Source organism: Protopterus annectens, chromosome 13.part0 (genome assembly GCF_019279795.1).
Source record: "Protopterus annectens isolate FY-2018-M chromosome 13.part0, PAN1.0, whole genome shotgun sequence".
Taxonomy (NCBI): domain Eukaryota; kingdom Metazoa; phylum Chordata; order Ceratodontiformes; family Protopteridae; genus Protopterus; species Protopterus annectens.
In genome coordinates this window covers 342,673,740-342,695,110 of record NC_056747.1, presented here as the reverse complement: position 1 = coordinate 342,695,110, position 21,371 = coordinate 342,673,740, and the positions used below count along the sequence as shown (strand labels likewise).

Here is a 21,371-nt window from a genome sequence, read left to right as displayed (position 1 = left end):
TGCTGATCTATGCATGTAATCATTTTTGAGGAGGCCCATACCTCCTTCAGAGTGTAGAGTATATAGTCTTGGTATACACTGAGTTTTATATATCATTTGATAAGTGCAGACCATATCTTTTTTCTTTCTGGCCAAATGATCCCAAACATTTTAAGGTCAGTCAGTCATACCAAAACTGAAAGTTAAAACAGAAAGAGCAAGTTGATCTTATTCCTAGATGTTAAGGCTGTTTTCAGTATTAGTTTTCTGAAGTATTCCTTACAAATTTTTGTTGTAATTTGTCCATGTTTTATTTCCGATCCTTCATCAGTTCCCAAATATTTATACTCTCCTTCCTACTCAAGTTCCTTTTTATCACACTCCTGTCTTAGACTGATCTTTTCTGATACTGAAATTTTCTGTTTTAAACATTGTTTTTGCATATTTATCAAGACCAGCTGTCATTCTTTTATCATCTGAGTACGTTTTAACCACTTGCAGTTGTGCTTTCAATACTCATCTTATGAAATGTACAGTTTTAAGTTGTCCAAAAAAATGTAGGTGAGAAATCATTAAGCAAGCTTGATTTCTGGGAGGCAAATTGTGACCAAGACCTAATCTGTTAAGTAAACATCTTAATGGGTTAAGGGTAAGACAAAACAAAGAATCACTCTGGAATATCCCTCTTTGAAATTTTATCCTGTGGTAATAATTTCCTTTGTCATGGCTTAATTGCAAAGTGGTTTACAACTGTTTCATGGTCACTATAATGTAAGTGATCAATGTAGGATGCATCTTGTACATCTGTAAGTGCTCCTTTATCCATGAATGTTGGATGCTGTCAAATGCTTTTTTGTAATCTGTCCATGCCATGCTTAGATACTTTCCCCTTTTCACGATTCTCCATTATGGTGTTATTTAGCAACAAATGATCCATTGTTCCTTTTGTTCTCAAGTTTGAGTTTTCTTCAAAATGTCTATAAATTCTGTGTGGATCAATTACAGTATGTAATTTGTACATCATCGAAAGGCAAGTTATTTATCTATATTGGGGTTTTTTTATGGATTACAGGCTCACTCTTAAGGAGGAGTGTCATTTTCCCTGTTGTTAACCAGTTTGGCATTTGTTCAGGATGTGCAAATAAGGCTAATTCTTTGTATAAAGGTGTTAATACTTTTAGGTACTGCATCTGGGCCTGGGGTTTTCCAGTTAGGAACTTTTCTTAACTTTGTTTCAACTTGTTTGGCCATTACTTCATCCAAGTTCATATCCTGTACATTTGAACTCCTTACTGTTTCTTTTCATTTTTATCCATTCATCATCATTGCTAGTTATCTACTGAATGTACTATGTTCTTCATCTGTAACTATGTTTGTAATATTTTAATTGCTAGGATTCTTCATTTGTAACTATGTCTGTAATATTTTAATTTGTGGAGCTTTTCTCCCCAGGCCTCCGCTGAAAATGGACCTGCGTCCAGTCAGACATTCCTGGTCAACAAATGTAAATAAATAAAATAAATTATGTTCCACTGGGTCTTTATAAATATTTCTCCAAAATGTGTCTGTTTCTTCTTTTGGGGAGTGTTTCTCTTCTTTTTCTTTGTTTCCCAGTTTTGTATAAAACGTTTTGGGTTGTCAATGAATTGCTTATTTTGTAGTATTCCTTTATATTTATCTGCATAGCTTAGTTTTTTTCTGCCTGTGCTGATATGGTTATTTTATTATTTGCAATAATGTTCCAAGTTTTTTTTTTTGTACTTACTGTTCCTTTTTTATATTGTGCACCATATTTTTGTACTCAATGTAAATATATTTGTGAAGGTGAAAAATTAACATGACCTGTAATTATGAGTTTAAATTTCACCAATTTTACAACTGTAAAACTGGTGTAGTAGTACATTTAACTTTCCGTGATTATTGCAAGTTCTTTTATGTGGGAAAAACTGAACAGTTTTTTTCCAAAGGATTTTATAAGCATTATTATGATTTGAAAATGAAAAATGAATGTACCACTCTGTATAGACATAACTTGGTTTGTAATAACACCAAGTTTCTTTTTTAATATTAGAAAAGATGGAAAAAGAACCCTTGTGGGGGTCCTTGGGGAATGTACCCTGGGTTATTGAGAGCTACTTTGACAAGTGCAGCTTAACGCATGTTAACTACCAGAGTTAAATGAAGCTGTCTCTTTAAATAGGATTCTAAACCTTAGGGCGGCTAAATTATAGCAAATTTTACTTTTGTGCGTCATAATGGTGTTCTTGAATGTTTCATTTTATGGTTCAATTTGTTATGTGTATTTATAGCTGACTTATTTTTATGTTTTATGCAAAAGCAATCTTTGGGTGTGTTTTTTAAACCAGTATGACGACTGTATGGGAAGCTTTGTAAAAAGATCGGTGATTGGAGATTTTTTATCGTGTGATTGATCATGAATTAATTTAAAGGCTGCTTGAAGTAACTTGTCAACAGTTCTGATAAAGTCTAAGTAATTGATTGAAGAAAGCACATAACATATTAAATGTTTGTATTTCACAAACACTGGTGTCCATTTAGTTCATGGCTTAACAAAGTATATTTTGGCTGGTAATGTCTCAGCTTTCAGTCTGCTTTTGCTTTAGAAGCTGCATATTCAGCTAAATATTTCCTTCATTTCAATCTGTGATTTCTGCAGCTTTATTGTCTCATCTTAAAACCTACTTTAAGCTTCTTCGTTTTTCCAGCCTTTTGTCATTTTGACTTTATATTCTTCAAGGGTCTCACTTATTTTAAGTATCTCTGAAAGCATTTGATTTATTTTTTCCTCCAAATTACTGGATGACCTCTCATGTACCAGAACTGAATCCTGAACTGCTTTTTGTTGAAAAAGTGCAAGGATCTGTCCCACCAGAGTTTTTCTTCTCATTATTTTTTTTTAAATTTGTTTTGATATCTCCGTACGTCTTCTTTGCTTACATCCTGGCAATGTGGTGACTAACCAGTAACTGAATTTTACCCAGATTAACTTTTACTGGCTATTTTACACCACTTTCATTTTTCACACAGAGTTCTAATCAACCTGTTTTTTTTTTTAAACAATACAGACATATTGGTTTAGCCTTTGGTTATATCAAGATTTATCCTACGTAAGTCCCCCACAATTGGGGAAGGGATCCTGCACTCATTTGAAGCACACAGACAGCTGAGATTTTACCTAGATGGGGCAAAAGATTTTGGAAAGACTTAGCACATCATTGCTCTGGCTGTGAATAGAAGGGAACAGTTTCTAAGCAAACTGTCTTCAAGTGGCTCTCCAGTGTATCAGTTTTTTTTCACTGTAAGAAAGGGAAAGAGCTTGCTAGAACAGTCAAGGCATACAGTGCAAGGGCTGCTCCTACTATTCCTGGGGCATTTATGCCAGGGACAGACTCTTTTTATCTTGGAAGCTGCCAAATGTTCATCTGTCCATACATTTACTAACCAGTACAAGTTGCATTCTTTGTGCAGTCAGGGCTTACCTTGCCAAGGCAGTATTTCAGGGCATATTGAGAGAGGGTCACTCTCAGTCTCCACCACCCAGTCTGTCTTAAGTTCTGATAGTCATCCCATATGCAAGAAGTGCATCTATAGTGATCTAATGAAGAATACAGTACAGTGATGGTAACTTGCCATAATAGTAGCCCTTCATGTGTTATGTATATGTCACTTACCACCCCTTTCTGGGATGACCTGGAGTTGTCTTTCCAGTGACTGGGACAGGTCATGCCCCTCTTAAATCATTACTCTGTTGTGTATAGGTTTTCTATTCCCTTTCCCCTTGTGCTGTTCTTGCCATGTGCTTGGGTGTCAGACTATTTAACTGTGTGAGAAGGATAGGGATTGGGCTCCATCTCTTCCTCAGATTTACTAGAGCTGCTCAGAGTTTGGCAACTTTAGCCAAAGATCTAGAGTGCAGCAGAACAGACGTCCAAGGTATCCACTGAATTCAATTGAAAAATAAGTATATTTTATATCTGTATTGCACTTTGTGAACTGTATTTAACCAAATTGCTGTTCTGCTGATTTTTGCTGTTGCGACTGTTGTTTTGCAATTTGAATTTTCTAATACCTCTACCTTGTTTAGCATAGGCTAGATTCAGACTTGGTGAATCTAGACTGTTTGGTATCACTTGAGCACTAAAACCAGCCATGTCCCTTGTGGCAGAAGTGTGTGGCCCAGGACCCATCTGATTTGGGGATTGCTGGAAAAAGTCTCAGTTTTGGACTTTCCTGTCTGTTTAACTTCAATTATATTTAAGCCTTGCCTTTGCTCGTAGCTGTGCAATGGGGTTTAACACTGATGTGCATAGACGCAAATGCATAGAAAGGCAATTTTCCATAGATAACTGCTAGGGAACCCTCCCAAACTTCCCTGCTGTTTTGTGGGCAACTCAGTTGCGCACTGAGAAGGATTGTAGCAATTTTTAACCCTGTCCTACTACAGAATAGCCTCTTTTATTAATCGTAGAGCAAAACTTGGTCTAATTAGCCCTTTCCTCTCTAGTAATTAAGGTATAATCCTGCCATAATGAATGGTCAGTTTCTCACTATTTCTCCAGCCAGCCTGATTGACATGGACTTCCTGAGGCAATGTAGTAATTGCTTCATGTTTATTGACAACCACTTACTCCTAAAACAAATACAGTATGTGAGAACTGTATATACACTATGAATTTGGAATCAGTTTTCTTACATAAGCCAGATATCAAGCAGGTTGTCAGCACACACACACTTTACCTCTTACACATTACAAGCACACAACACATACACCCACATACGCGGAGGTACTCAGTAGAAGCCTACCAAAAGATCAGAGACCTCCCAAGGGCAAACCTATTGGACACACTGCAGAGATAATAGAATCCACTACCTATAATAACGCACACACAAGTGTCACAGTTAATAAGCCCCTAAGGCCAAACCCCTCATAACCAAATGTTCTGGTCATAGGCGACTCCTTAGTGAGACGCACAGAAGTCTGGCTCACCAGGCTGGACAGGGAGAAGGTCATGGTTAGCTGCCTGTCAGGTGCCAGGATCTGTCAAATCACACATGCACTCATGTCTCTAACAGCAAGTACCAGTATGACTCTGTCATAGTCCATGTTGGGGTGAATGACTTGAGATGTACCTCTCTGGACTTTATGAAGAGAGACATGACTAAAGTCTCAGACTGTGTGTCCCAGGCAGGTATCTCCCTAGTCCTAAGCATCATTCTACCCACACCCAGGATGATGCATCAGTATAAACAAAAAATGATTGACTTCAACAATTAGCTTAGCTTCTGGTGTCAGCTCAGGGGGATCCAGTATCTGTCAGCGTGGGAGGACATGGTTGACAGACCACCCTGTTTTGCAAGGGATGGTCTTCACCTGTCGCCTATTGACTTTTGGTTACTGGCAAATGTACTTGCCTCCCCCATAGTGCCTTTTTTTAGGCAACTTCACAACAAAATTTCAGACGTCAAAAAAATCCACTCGAGACAAACTCAAGATTAAATGTTGAACAGAGTTTTGAGATTTTCTTTGCCATACACAAAAAGAGAACAATGAACAATAGCTAGACCCTGAGAGTGACGTATAGTAGTTCTTAAGCTCATTTTAAAGAACTGCATGAAAACAGTAATAGAGTTACAAATACTGTTGAATGTTTTACAAAAAAGTGATTGCTAAAAGGGTGTTTACCCAAGGTATGCATAGTGAATATACTAAACTGTTGAAAGAAATGCATTGGGAAATGTCATTGCAGTGGAAAGTGTATGCTCAAGAAGTTTCTGAAGATGGGTATAAGAATTGAGTATTGTAACATTCTCAAACTGCCAAAAGTAGCTTACTGCTGTAAATGAACCGTTTATCATTGTGGTTTCAAATGATTTTGACTTGAGGAAAGTTTATGGGAAATTTTCCAAATGTGAAAAAGTTGCTAGTATATCCAGATTATGCACAGTTGTCTGGTTAAAGAATGGGAAGTAACTGAATGTAAAATATTGAAAAAAAAAATACAGTGGCTCAAATTTATCCTAAAGAATGTGCAAAACCTTGCTAGTGATTTTTGTCTTAATAAAGGAAGGTGTTTGCACCTGCATGTAAAAAAGCAAGCAGAAGATGAGGTTGATTTCATTGGAAGCTGCAAAAATAAAATATTGAATTGCGCAAATACTGCTGCCCCCCCCCCCCATTAGGATGTGCAGCAGTTGTCAATCTCTATTCTTTGTGCTGTGAAGTGCTTAAAAATGGAACAGTAGGCAAATGCAAAGTGGTGAAATTATTTGCATTGAAGTAGTACAAGTACTGCTTTTAACTAAATATTTTGGTTTCTGCTCTGTGGAAGAAATCTTTACCCGAAACAGAAATAAATGTTATCATTTTTAAGGCAAAGTTGTTAACTAAGTTGTAGTGTGTCCTTTTTGACCTAACACTGAAGTCAAAACTGAAAAGTTTACAACATAGTAAAGCATGAAAAACGAATGCATAGAAGCAAAGTGCACACAGGTGCTTTTCTAAGCTTATGCTTGAATGAACTGGGCACAGCCATCTTTCCTTTATATGAATATGATTAATATGAAAAGAATGTTATGCTACCTGAAAAGAGAAGGCATAAAAAGAATTAATAAAATTACGAGGCCATGTAATAAATGTAGTTACTGTCAATATTGCCAATATGTAGATAGTTCGGGTAAGTTTATTCATCTGGACTTTGGTAAAACTTTTTGGTTTCATACCGAAGGTACCTGTGGTACAGAACATATAGTTTATCTAGCTTGTTGTGAAATGTGTTTTGCCTTTTTACATAGGCAAGACAGACAGGAAGTTCAAGTTTAGGATTAGGGAGCATTTATATGATATTCAAAGACAAGTTACAGCAAATGCTCTTGCCAAACGTGTTATGAATGATGTAGGCACACATAACTTTAAATTCATGATAGTGGAAAATACTCGAATCAGTAATAGAATGGGGGAGATCAGGAATCAAACAGAAGTCAGTGAAACAAAGTGGATAGTTAAGTTAAGAGCTGATGTAGGCAAGAGACTTAATGACAAAGTTCGTATTAACCCTATACTTAAAGCAAGGCCTCTTAGAAAATAAATGAATAAATAACATATTTCTGTTCATTACCATTTTTATGTGTGTTTTTATAAAAAAATATTCATATTTGATTCTGATTATTTGTTTGAAAGATATGTATTTGCCTTTAAGGGGGGGTTTATCTAATTGGTTTTCAATTAAGGAGTTTTATTTAAATTGAAGCTGCTGTAGTGTTAAACATCTGAGGTAGCAGTGGGATTCACTGTGAAAGCGCTTACGTACTTGTTTCTGTTATTAAACCTTTTGAATTGGAACGCTGCCATTTGTTTTGCCTGGGTTCATTTATACTTGCTTTGTATGAACTGTTTACTATAGTGAAACATGCATTTATCTGGAAGATTTTGGTCCTGTACTTTTGTCTTTATATATATATATATATATATATATATATGTGTGTTACTATAATGTATAGAAAATAAACTAAAGTATTTACTGTAGAACTCTGAATTTGGTCCCTATACATTTGAAACTCAGCCAGTTGATCTCTTCTGGCTCTGCATGTCTGTGGAAGTTAGGTTACAGATTTTTGCCACATTTACAGAATGGGGGAAGGAATCCTTATTCAGCGAGAATTGAGGGATCCCCTGCAGTGGGGTGTGGGTTCCTTAAATTCTTACTGAATATTAATCCCCCCCCCCCCATTCTGTACTCTTGACAACCATCTGTAGTTTAACTCGCATAGCTATGACTACTGTAGTAGTTATTGGAAGATTTTGGTCTCTCTGACTGGCTAGCTTGAGGCACGATTTTGGGCTTAAATGAGATAAAAGCAAACACAGGATATACTAGGATGTGCAGCAGCCCTGCCCAGCATGTACACTCCTGCAGGGCTTTTGCACATTGCAAAGATAATTGTAGAAAAGAAAAGTTTTGTGTAATAAGATATGTATTGTGGTAGACCATAGTCCCAAGCAGTTTCATGTTTTTTTAATTGCATTTGTTTTTTTTAAATAAGCGGAAACCTTTGTAGACTGTGTTATCAGGACAGACCATTCTCTTGTGCACGTCTCCTTTTTTTTTTGTTTTTACAAATATAATTTTTTTTATTTTAAAATAAATGTTTATCTTCTTTGAATGTGATATTGCAGTGCCTTTAAGGCTGTTCTGGTATAGTAAAATTGAGTCCTGGGGAGATCAACACACCAATTTTTGTAGCATCATCTTAGTGAATGCCTTATTGTACATTCGTGTGATATGATGCATGCCCTGTGTAGTAAGAACTGTGATAAGGAAATAAGGCACAGTGAAATCACAACAGTGAGACCTTTAGGTGTGGTCTTAAGGCATCTTGTACGTCAGCCTCATTACTGAAAGGGACGAGAAATAAGTTAATTATTTAGTGTGTATGACGTGGTTTGAGTTGGTTTAATAAAAATGTTCACTAGTGATTTGCTTGACTCTGAGAGTGTTGCTGCATTCATGCAGCTCTGGCAGTGTTGGAATTATCATTTATATATTCATAAAAGCCATTTAAAGGTATTGCATGTTTTAGTTCAACTTGGGCATGAAGAGCACAGATTCCTGTGCATGAGCAGTTCACTGACAATAAGCTGAATGCATTTATTCCTGTAAGAGGAAGTACATCTGCACTGCACTGCAGTTCTTAGAGCTCAGCATAGCCATGACTCATTTGTATAAGAACTTCTCAGATTATCTCCAATTTATGTCAGCCTGCCTCAGACTGCAATTTAAAGTTGTGCCTGTTTCCGTGCTTAAGCAGCATTACAAGAAAAGTGCAGAGGGACTTAAAATACTATTTGTAAGATGCAGGGATATCCAGAAAAAGTTAAACAAAAAAAAAAAAAAAAGTTATCAATGTACTTCATGTGAGCTGTTCAAAATCAGTCTAATTCTGCTGGAAGAAGTGACATTTTATATGTCTTAGAGTAGTAATGAAATGTTTAAGGATGTGTAAGATTTCGTTTTCAGTGCTGTCTACATCTGTCAAATAGCTTAGTGATCATTACTACAGGCCACCTTCGTTTTATGAAGTAGTGATAGACATAAGGAATTATTTCATTGACTGACTACCACACCCTTACAGCAGAAACATACTGGCATATATTACTGTTGTAGAAGAGGCAATACTGACAGGAAAACTCAGGCCCACAACTTAAAATTAATGCTTCAATTTACTTGTAAAACTTCCTTTCTTTTTGTTAATACACTGGCATATGCTTGATCCATAATTCATTAAAGTGACATGCAAGGGAGGCAGATGTGATTTTGTTTTTTCAACAATGTATGATTGCAGGTTGAAAAATCCTCAGAAAGAGGGAACAAGGCACAGGTGAGAACTTCAGTCCTGAGGAGAACCACATTCTCATGGATTCTCTGAGGTCATAATGGGAGATATCTTTTTGGTAAAGATGGGTGACAAAACAGGCCAAGAGAGCTAAGGTTTGGAATTAAGTAGTGGGTGACATTAATGGTGTAGGGGGAAGGAACTGCATCTTGGTACAGTGCAGGGAAAAAGCCAATGACATGGTGAGATGTATTGTAACAAAAGCTAGGTGGTGTGCACACGCCAGCAACAGCACTGGCCAAGCACATGCACACCTCAACCTTTAATTCCAGTCAAGGAGTGTCTTCTCTTTATAGTGGGTGATGATGACTTTGATGCGAATGAGGATGATGCTGGAACCATTAGAGATGGTCTTGACACAAGTACTTTCACACCACTGTAACAACTAGTCAGGCAGTATGGAAAATTAGTTTGCAAGTTGATTTCATTAATCTGAAATGTGCTTGGCATGATATTTGTATTCATGTCACCCTTAAATGGTTCATCATCAGCTATGCCATTAACATCAGGTGCAACACAAAGTCTATAGACAGTACATAGTAAGTGTGGTCATGCTTCCTTTATGTAAGACTGTTTCCACTGTCAAAGGTCACATTAACTACGTCTTGACAGATTTCCTCTTGGGGCCAGCACCAGAAACAACCACATCCAGTTGTTTATCACAGTGGGCTGATGTTGACAGCAGAATGGTTGTTGACAATGGTGCCGTAATTCTCATACCCGTAACACAGTCTGAAGACAGTAGCACATGGATGCAGAGTGCACTGGCAGAACTCCCTAACACCAGAGCTAGGGGATAATTGCAGTTGGTTGGACTCACACATACAGGTGAATGAGGAATTGTCATTACAGAGGCAGGGGGACACCACACTGCTCAGCAGGTGTTTCTTGTGCAAAGCCAGAGAAAATTCTCTTTCAGATAGCACTAAAATCAGTAAGGAGGGAGTTGGAGCTATAAGCTTTCTCCTGTCATACTCCATACCTAACTTTTCCTAGCGACAGAGTAGTCTTGCAAACAAACCCAACCTTCATGTCTAATGTAGAGCTAAACCCTCTTGATCAATGTGCCAGTTTTCTTTCCTGAACACTCCAGTAGAAGTTATTACACTTCCTCAATGTTTAAGACAAGTAAAATTCTATTAACATAGAACCAAAGACAGTAGAAATGATGACCAGCACCTTTTCTCCTTTGCATCCAACAGGCTGAGACCAAAAAATTATAAAATCCAGGTGGTTATCAGACTATATTACTTACTGCTATGTTTCTAGTAAGATGAATTTCAGGTAAACCTGGACCTCATTAAGCCATTTTTATGACCTGATTAACTTTTTTACATAAACTCATCAGTAGATGATGTTTGTACTGCTGCACCATTAGGGTCATTACATACTATTGTAAGACGTAGTGAGCTAGTTGTAAACTCAGGATTTCTCTTCCATCAAAACCAGTATTATTTGTGGTCTTTCATGACACCACTCAAGACATACAATGGGGAGTTCTATCCTTCAGTTTGAAGTGCATAAACTATATCATGGAAGATCTGAAAGTTATGTACTTCAGTAATAGGAGTAACAGGAGAAAGCCACTTCTGTGGCTGTGCTCGACAGTGGCACAGGAAAATAATTTTCTTGGGTGGCGAAAGCCAGGGTACCTTTGGCTAGGCTTATATAGGCCCTAGGGCCAATAGCCTAGTACCTACCTATGAACCTATAGATCACCGTGATTCATGTACATCCCTTTCAGCAAACCCTGTCTGTCTCCCTTCCTGTAGACATCTACCATCTCTGTACCAGCCTTGTTAATGTTACCCAAGGCCTTTATGAGGGTAGGGCTTGAAGTATCCTTGGATAGAGATTCTTGGTCTTTGTTGGTTTGGTGTTATATGTGTTATTGTGGCAAACTTGATTTAGAAAAAGAGAGGTAGTGAGGGGCATTGTTGCAGTTAGGGGAGGCATAAGCATTGGGGAAGACTATGATGTCGAATCAGTACCACCTATGATGACCAGTCCTTCAGTTTGAAGTGGACAGACATGGATCATGAAGATCTCATGCTACAATTTATGTATATAACTTTCATTTTTAGAATGCCATAACAATGTTTTTATGACAGTCATTGATTCATTTGGCATAAAACCCTGTTCCGTTTACTTACAGTAACACACACAAAAAGGCCAAAGTTATGCTTACCTGGGAATCAATCCATTGAAACTGTTTTTAAGTCAAGTCTCTATATAGCTTTCAAGGCTGTAGCTACTGTTTGCCTGCTTTTATAAGCTTTTGCTAGAATAAGGCATTACCTTTTGCTAACAGTGGTAGTAGAATAGTAGGCATACCACAGCTCGTTAGGCTGAGATAGGCAGTGGTATGTTGTGAAAATGAGGAATAAATATGGAAGCCTGAAAACTGTATCTCCTGATTACAATGCATAACTAGGTCTGTAATGCCCCAGTGGGGATACAGATCAGTGAAAAGAAAAGGGACAGGAAAATGGAAAAAAAATGCCCTACAAAGAATTAATGCGGATTCATGAAAACAGTAATGTAAAATTATAAAAAGCAAAATCAGCAGTGTAAGATGGAAAAATGTCGTGTAGGGTGGTGCTTGTAAGTGGCACATCTGAAAATTCAAGAGTTGGATTTTTAACTTTGGAATGTATAAAATGGAGTGCTTGAGATGGGACTTCTGCTGAGAAAAATCAGTGTGTGGTTTCCATCCATTGTACTTTTTGACAGTTTGTGTTCTTATTTACTACTTTTGTATTCTTACTTTTCTGTTTTTATGAAGGCAAAACTGTGAAGTGCTTTGCAAAGCCTCCTTTTCCAAACATTTGATGTCATACTGTCTGCATAGAAGGAATAGACAGCCCTGAGCTTGTATAGCTGCAGGCTGAAATATAACAGGCAGAAGATTCAAGGATTTTTCAGCTGTTAATACAGCAGCAGACTCTTTTGAAACTCTACTGATATGCAGAATACTCCCTTAACTATTATTTTCTTTAGTTCATCTTTTAGTGAGTCATATGTGGTATATATTGATCATTTGTATTGCCATAGAGCACATGCTCAATAATAAGATTAAGCAAGTGATTGCATTTGCTTTGTCAACGATTGTTGCATGTTGTTTTCTTGATGTTCATCGTGTTTCACTGTTGCAGTCATTACTCTCGGGGTTATCCTGCTGGCAGGTTACCCGCAGTTGGCCTGAATTCCAAAGTCTTGGTCTGGCGTCGGTTGCTGTCGCTTCTTCCCTGATGTGAGTGCGCCAGGGGTATAAAAGATGCAGCCGACGCCATTTTCTTCAGTCTTTCTTGCCGTGCGGTGCCCGAAGCAGAAGCAGTTCGCAAGTGCCAGTCAGCCGACTCCTGAGATTTTCGTGTTTGAATTTCAGATCCGAAGTCTTCATTTAAAGCTAAGTACCCCATTGGGGAAACTTTTTTCTTGCTCCAGACCGATGTCAGAAAAAGTTAGTAATTGTATTTCTTGTGGGAAGCAAATACCTCATAAGGACTTCCATTCTTATTGTATTCCTTGCCTAGGCCCTGATCACGACGTAGCTAATTTCAGATTTTGTGCTAGATTTAACCAACGCACTATTAAGCATCAGTACAAATTTGCATTTCATTACTTTGGCTGAAGATTTAATTACACAATGTTGTTGGATAGCCATCCGACTACCGCAGTTCACAAGAAATGCAAGGAAAAGGACAGGCGTCGAGGTCCAAAACTGACGACGAGGCTTCTTCTAAGCCGGTTCTCGGTGAGGCGCTTTCGCAGCCCCTGACGCCTGCTACCTCAGAGCCGCAGGCCACTTCCGACTCCCACGTGGAGCAGACTAGGCCTCTGGAAACTTAAGGTATTGGACACTTGGAAAATATTCCCTCAGATGGGTCTGGAGCCGCTGAGCAGGCATTGGTTTCTGAGGGTGTTTTCAGGCCTACACAGTTGTATATAAAACTGACTACAGCTCCAAAGGCAAAGACTAAAGCAACACTAAAGACAAAGAAACAAGTGCAGCAAGCCCATGGACAGGCCTCCATGCCTAAAAAAACAGATGCTCATAATGGCCGAAGACCTAATTACTTTGATCAGGGGTTCCCATCCCCCTCCTGAGAAGGGGCCTAGGCAAGAAACAGAATATGAATATTCAGATAAGGTTTCCATTTCCTCTGGCTCCTCTTCTGACCAAGAATATTCTCTCCCTCCATATGAGGATTCCAATGCTGAAGAATCTATCCCTTCAGCCTCCCCTCCCGAGGATTTTTCTTTTGGGGAAACCCTGCATACCATGAGGGAGCACTTCCACTGGGAGAGCCAAGACTACTCAGAATCTAAGAAAAGGCTTAGAGATTTTCTTTTACTACCTCAGCACAGGCCTCTTGCCATCCCTCCTGTTTTAGACATTGTACATGATGTATTTTCAGAGTCCGGCCTGTCCCCCTGACTCTTTACCCCCTGCACCTGTTAAGCCATACAGATACTACAGGGTTCCAGATTCACATAAATTTCTTTATAAAAACCCTGCTGCTGACCCAGAAACTATTTCTCAGGGTCCCAAAGGGTTCAAGGCTTCCACTGCAAAAAAACCTATCCCCTCTGATAGGGATTCAAGGGCACTGGACAGATGGGGGAAAAAGGTTTACACCTCTGCTACCTTGGCTGTGAGGGCTTTAAATTGTCAATTTCATATGCTTAAATATCAGCAATATTTATTGTCACTGCTTAAACAGAAAATGTTAAATTCTGAATGTGCAGAAAACAAAGAATTGCAGGATTTATTGCATGCAATTAAACAAGTGGGGAAAGCATACTTTGCAATGTGGTTTTTATCCTCTGGAGGCCTCTTGCAGGGCCGCTGTTACGGGATCTGTCATTAGGCGGCATGCTTGGTTAAAGGAACAGAATCTGCCTGATCATGTTAAAGCAAAATTATTAGATGCTCCATTACAGCATGATACTTTGTTTGGTGTTAAAGCAGAAGAGGTGTTGAAGAAAATGGAGGACAAAGCGAAATCTATGCAGACAGTTAAGGATCTCTTACAGGTGCAGCCACCCAGATTTAGCAGGAACTGGCCTACTAAGAATTGGTCCTTTCCAGTGTCAGACAGGCCACAAAGAGGCAGATATAGATGCCCCAGAGGCAGATCCCAGCCCCAAGGCTCATACAGGCATAAACAATGGGGTGCTTCTACCTCCAAAAGTAGAGAAGACAAATCACAGCCATACAGGATACAGTCCCAATGACTTTCCTCTGCCAGAACCAAGCACTTATCTTTTGGCAGCCCCCTTGGGGGGGAAATTAGCACTTCTTTCGCAAAATTGGCACATGATCACCCAGGACAAATGGGTCTTGAATATAGTGTCTCAGGGCTACAGGTTCCACTTTCACACCCTGCCAAGGGCAAAAGGTATGCCAGACCTGACACACAATCAATGGGCAGAGGCACAAAAGCAAGTTTCATCCCTCATGGACATGAGGGCCATTCAGCGAGTAACACAAGAGCAGGTACAAGGATTTTACTCGAGACTTTTCTTGGTGCCCAGAAAGGACAAAGCCTGGAGACCAATACTGGAACTGTCTATTCGAAACACATTTCTGGACGTTCCAAAATTCAAAATGTTGGCTCTGCAGCAGCCTACTGCCCATGCTAGGCAAGAAGGCTTGGCTCATAACTTTAGACCTAAAAGAGGCATACCTGCATGTCCCAATCAGGCATTCTTGCAGAAGATACCTCAGATTCATAGCTGGATCAATGCACTACCAATTCTCTGCACTGCCCTTTGGCTTATCTACTACGCCCAGGGTCTTCACAAAATGCCTGGCACCAGTAATTGCATTTTGCAGACAAAGAGGAATTCAAATATATCCTTACTTGGACGACTGCCTTATTCAAGCAGAGAACAAGGACATTCTACTAAAGCATCTGGTATTTGTAAAAAGATTACTAATTTGCCTAGGGTACATAGTAAACGAAAAGAAATCAAAATTAGTACCCTCTCAAGAGATAATATTCCTGGGTGCAAGCTTAAACACAACTGCCCAGATGGCTTATCTCACGCCAGACAAACAAAGGCAACTGACTTCTTACTTCAAAATGCTGGCAACAAAGACCCAGATGTTCATCGTGTTACCCTGCTGCAGTCATCACACGGGTTATCCTGCTGTCAGGCGGTCCCGCAGTCGGCCCGAATTCCAAAGTCTTGGTCCGGCGTCAGTTGCTGTCGCTTCTTCCCTGATGTCAGAGCACCAAGGGTATATCAGAGGCATCCAACGCCATTTTCTAAAGTCTTTCTTGCCGCGCGGTGCCCGAAGCAGAAGCAGTTTGCAAGTGCCGGTCGGCCGACACCTGAGATTTTCGAATCGAGTTTCAGTCCGAAGTCTTCAAAGCTAAGTAACCCGTTGGGGAACCTTTTCTTGCCTCAGTCCGATGTCAGAAACAGTTAACAATTGCATGTCTTGTGGGAAGCAAATATCTCATAAGGACTTTCATTCTTTTTGTATACCTTGCCTAGGCCCAGACCACGACGTCACTGGTTGTCGGTTTTGTGCTAGGTTCAGTAAGCGAAATATAAAGCAACGCTTTGATTTCGCACAACACTACTTTTGTAGAAAATTTATAATTACACTATGCCGTCGGAGCAACCGACTAGCAGCGTGCATAAAAAACGCAAAGATAAAGACAGGCAGCCTAGATCCAAGCCAGACTCCGAGGCCTCGGCTGGGCCGGTCGCTGGTTCTCTGGTTTTCAGTGAGGCGCCTACGCAGCCCCTGGCTACCGCTGAATTGGATCCCCAGACCGCTTCGGATCCCCCAGCAGAGATTTCTAGGCCGACGCAGCCATTTTCTTTAGGCCCTACCGACGACATTGCAGTAGGGGAAGCCGATGCTGTAGAAACACCTTCGGTTTCTGAAGGTGTCTTCAGACTGACTACTCTCACCATAAAATCTTATAGGTTCATAGGTTCATAGGTTCATACTAGGCTATCTGCCCGAGGGCATTTACATGCCTCCTCTGATCAAGTGTCTGTTTCTTCAGGCTCCTCTGAGGAACAGGATTACTGCTTTCCCCTTATGAAGATTCTGATGCTGAAGACTCTGTCAGCAGTCCCCCTGAAGATTATTCCTTTGGGAAACCTTACATACCATGAGGGATTTCCACTGGGAAGGTCCAGACTACTCCGACTCAAAAGAAAAGGCTCCGAAGTTTCTTTACTCCCCAGCACAGACCACTTGCTATCCCCCCAGTTTTGGACATTGTGGATGATGTTTTCTTAGAATCTAGTCTAAATCCAGATTCTCTGCCTCCTGCTCCAGCCAAACCAGATGGATACTATAGAGTGCCTGACTCACACAAATTCCTTCACAAAAGCCCTGTTGCTGATCCAGAGACAATCTCCCAGGGTCCCAAAGCATAGGGCGTCTATGGCTAAAAATCCTGTACCCTCAGAAAGGGACTCCAGAGCACTAGATAGGTGGCGGAAGAAGGTTTACACCTCAGCTACTCTAGCTATAAGAGGACTAAATTGTCAATTTCACATGCTTAAATACCAGCAATTTCTAATGTCTCAAATAAAACAAAAGATGGGCACGCACCCTCAACAGTCTGAATTCAAGGAAATGCAAAATCTGTTGCATGCAGCTGAACAGGTGGGCAAACATACTTTACAATGTGGTTTTGAGGTGAAGCATATTCTAGATCAGCTGTTACTGGATTTGACATAGGCCTTGTATGTTAGGCAAAGGTCACCTCTGATCATGTGTAGCAAAGTTACTGAATGCACCCTTACAGCAGGAGTCTTATTTAAGTGTAAAATCTATGCAGACCGCCAAAGATTTCTTACAGGTACAGCCCCATCATCAGCAGAAATTGGCCAACAAAAATTGGTCCTTTCCAGCTTCTGACAGATCGCAGAGGGTAAATACAGGCTCTCAAGGGGCAGAGGGACACAATAAATCCCTTTACAAACCTACAAGCATGGGCACTGCAACACAGAAGAGAGGAGAAGACGGGTTCCAAACTACTAGGAAGGCAAAACACAATGACTTAAACCTCAAACTAAACCTCAAAATCCTCTTGGCAGCTCCCTTGGAGGAAAATTACACCCCTTTTGCAGACAACTACGATCGCCACAAAGGACAGGACAAAGGACAACATTATCTCACACGGATACAGATTCCATTCATTTCCCTTGCCAAGAATAAAAGGAATGCCAAAGGCTGCCACAAAATCAATGGGCAGCAATAAAAAAAATTACAGCTCCTCATGGACAATGAGGCATTCAACTATAAATTCTACACAGGAGCAAGGCCAAGGATTTTACTCAAGGCTCTTTCAGTCGGGCAGCATAGGACAATTTTTGAGACCCATTGTCCTTTTGGTGAGGAACTTTTGTGGCCTCTCCAGCTGCTGCAAGTGTCGGGTCAGATACATCTAATGGGGCATTGTATCAATCATTGGTCTGATGAGTGATGAGTAAAGGGAGACTATGACCTCCCTTGATCTAGATGAGAATCCCTTCATGATAAGGTGGGCAATGTAGAAGGTCTTCCTAACTACTTTAGCTACATGGGTGTTCAGAATGCCCTGACAGCTTTCAAGGATCTACTTCATCCAGGACAACTACTGATAAAGATGGACAATACTACAGTCATGTGGTACATAAACAAGCAGGGAGGCAGACATTCCTACCCCCTCTGCGGACAAGCCATGACTTTGTGGGACACAGCATTGACTTATCAAGTTCACCTGCAAGCACAATTCCTGCCAGGAAAAATAAGTACTCTGGCAGACGAACTAAGCAGAAGCCTCATGGATCCCCACGAGTGGAAACTGGATCCACAAGTCTTCAGCATTATAACAAGGAAATGGGGATGCCCAGACATAGATCTATTTGCCTCCCCTCTCAACTGCCAACTACAGAGATTCTGCACAAGTACTTATCACAAGCAAGCATGGAAAGTGGATGCCCTATCCTTCAGCTGGAAAAACCTAACAGTATATGCCTTTCCTCCACTACCTCTCCTCCCCAAGGTACTCCTAAAGGTCAGACAAGAGAAGCCAAAAATGATACTGATTGCCCCAGACTGGCCACGCCAGCACTGGTACCCAATCCTAAAGAACTTGTCTCAAGGTCCAGCATGGACATTGCCTCAAATTTCTCACTTACTGACCCAACAAAACAATCAGATCCTGCACAGCCAACTCAGGACCTTAAATCTGGCAGCATGGCGGATAATGTAGCCATGCAGAACATCCCTCTCTCCAAAGCTGTGATGGATGTTATTTTGGGGGCCAGGAGGCCCAGTACCAGAAAATCTTATGCAGAAAAATGGAAGAGATTCTGTGCTTGGAACCAGGAACAAGGAATTGACACTTTGGTACCAAATATTCCTCAGATTTTACAATACTTAACTGAGATGCTGGACAAAGGCCTATCTTTTTCATCAATTAAGATTCATGCCTCTGCCATTTCAGCCCATTACAATACGGAACCACCTATCTTTTCTCATCCCTTAGTAAGGCAGTACCTCAGAGGAGCCAAAAACATAAGACCTCCAAGGAGAGCACCAATACCTGCATGGGACCTCAATTATGTCTTGGAAAAACTCACACTGCCTCCCTTTGAGCCAGCCTCAACAGCTGATATAAAATTCTTATCCTGGAAAACAGCTCTGCTCCTAGCAATAACCTCTGCAAGACAAGTCTTGGAGTTGCAGGCACTCATGGCTGTGGAACCTTTTATCATTTTCCATCCAGACAGGGTTTCTCTGAGGACGAACCCTACATTTATGCCTAAGGTGGTGTCCATTGTGGCCCTTAACCAATCCATTCACTTTACTTGCCCTACTTTCCATCCCATTACGAACAAGGGGTGAGAGACTTCATTCTTTGGACTTGCACATGACAGCCTGCTTTGCTTACCTTTGGACCAAACTAAAGCTTTCACTTTTATCCAAAACCACAGAACAAAGGGTGAGAGAGAGCAACTTCTAGCATTTTGGACATGCACACACAGCCTACGCCTTCTACTCTACAGAACTAAAAGCTTTCAGAAAGACAGAGCAACTTTTAGTGGCATATGCTGCAGGATCACAAGGAAAGGCTATCTCAAAACAGACTATTTCAAAATGGATAGGCCATTGCATTTGTTTCTGCTACTCACAGCATGGCAAATCCTCAGATGAGTACCAACCACCCACATCTTAGAGGCTGCAAGCCACTTGGGTTCAGTGCACACTTTAGCAAAAGCACTTACCTCTACCTCTGCAGTCCAGAGCAGGCTTTTAGGCTGCAGTTCCCACAGGACCTCAGCCTCCTCCTAATCCTATTTAGCCCAGCTTTAGCTCCAATCCTAGCTTTGGATTCAAACCTAAGAGCAATGACTGCAAATATGAACATTTAACATATAGCAGTTATTAGTACACTACCATACCTACCATTCGAGTGTATTCACTGTTGCAGTCCAGGTTACCCCTCCACCATGCCTAAGGCCACACATTCAAGAGCAGCAGCCGATGAGCCACATTCAACCAGAGCAGCAGCCCAACCAAGACATCTTAGAGGCTGCAACTTTGAGGGCAGCAACTTGGCTACAAAAGCACACTTTTACAAAGCACTACCACTTACCTCTCTACTCTTTGCCACTGGCAGGCTTTGCCACTGCCTACAGCTTCTCTCCTAACCTCCTATTAATCCTGCCCTGCCCCTCCACCCTCCAGCACACAGGATTCACAAGAGACTGCTGACTACAACAGGAAAACCAGACATAGTACAGTTATATACCCTAATAATAAATGATGTTGACGAGTGTATTCACTATTTGCAGTCAACCCCTCCACCATCCACTTTCTTTTGCTGGGTCTTATCTGTACTTCTCTATTCTATACAACCTATGTGGTGTATTTGCTTGTAGATGAAGGAAATGTTTACATTAGTGCATGCATGTTTATTGGCATAATTTATTTAGCCTCCCCTTTTGGGGGCACCTGACATCTGGGGCAAGAAAAACTGAAGAAAATGGCGTCGGCTGCATCTTTTATACCCCTGGTGCACTGACGTCAGGGAAGAAGCGACAGCAACCGACGCCGGACCAAGACTTTGGAATTCAGTCCGACTGCGGGTAGCCTGCCAGCAGGATAACCCCAAGAGTAATGACTGCAACAGTGAATACACTCCAACATATACATTTATGGTAGGTACACAACTGTACTTTTTTACTTAACATATTGCTTCTGAATGACATGATTGGCAAGTAAGACTTAAAACTTTTCAGCTTAACTTGAAATAATTCAGCTTCTTTTGCTGAAAGAACAAGTGATCCTAGATGCCTTAGGACAGTGGCAAACCCCCATTGGCAGTCAGACTGTTAACATAGTCATGTCTGCAGGTCATGATGTGTGAAAAAGCTTTGGCTGTCAAAACTTAACCTGTCGTTAACATTTGCTTTTTTGCTTCGAAAACATACTACAAAAAATCAACACAAATCTATGAACTACTTTGCTAGCTGCGTGGGGGTGGTGTAAACTGTACATTAAGTAAAAATTAAATTTAGAGCTATTAGAGTGAGAGATGAATGCACATCTTTTGTAACTTATGTCCTTTCAGCGTATTCGCTCCTAGTTATTACCAATCTGTTCTTCTGCTCCTCAAATAATCAGATACAGCTGGGTAGTTTTTCATTTTATTTGCAAGATTGTTTAACAGATGTTTCCTTTCAAGAATTCCACAACTACTCAACCTGTCATGTTGTCTGGATTTGCTCATAATGCTGAGGCTGTTGAATCTCAGTATGTAATTAACGAGTTTATGTTGGGAAACAGAGAGTGAAATATAAAGGGATGTTAAGGAAGGTTGGAAGTTGTGCAGTGTTGTCATTTCCTTCTGTTGTGAAGTGAGCTTTCTCTGTGGAGTATCTCAAAATGTTATTTGTATACTTTTAGAGCTGAGGGAGTTGGCATGCTTAGATACTCATTTAATGTAAAT

General features: G+C 40.4%; 1 protein-coding gene across 2 annotated transcripts in view; it reads left to right on the top strand.

The window, feature by feature from the left end:
* The window catches only part of AMOT (angiomotin), a 1,515,905-nt gene that overhangs the window by 1,308,745 nt on the left and 185,789 nt on the right, over nt 1-21,371 (top strand). The gene's annotated exons all lie outside the window — the stretch shown is intronic.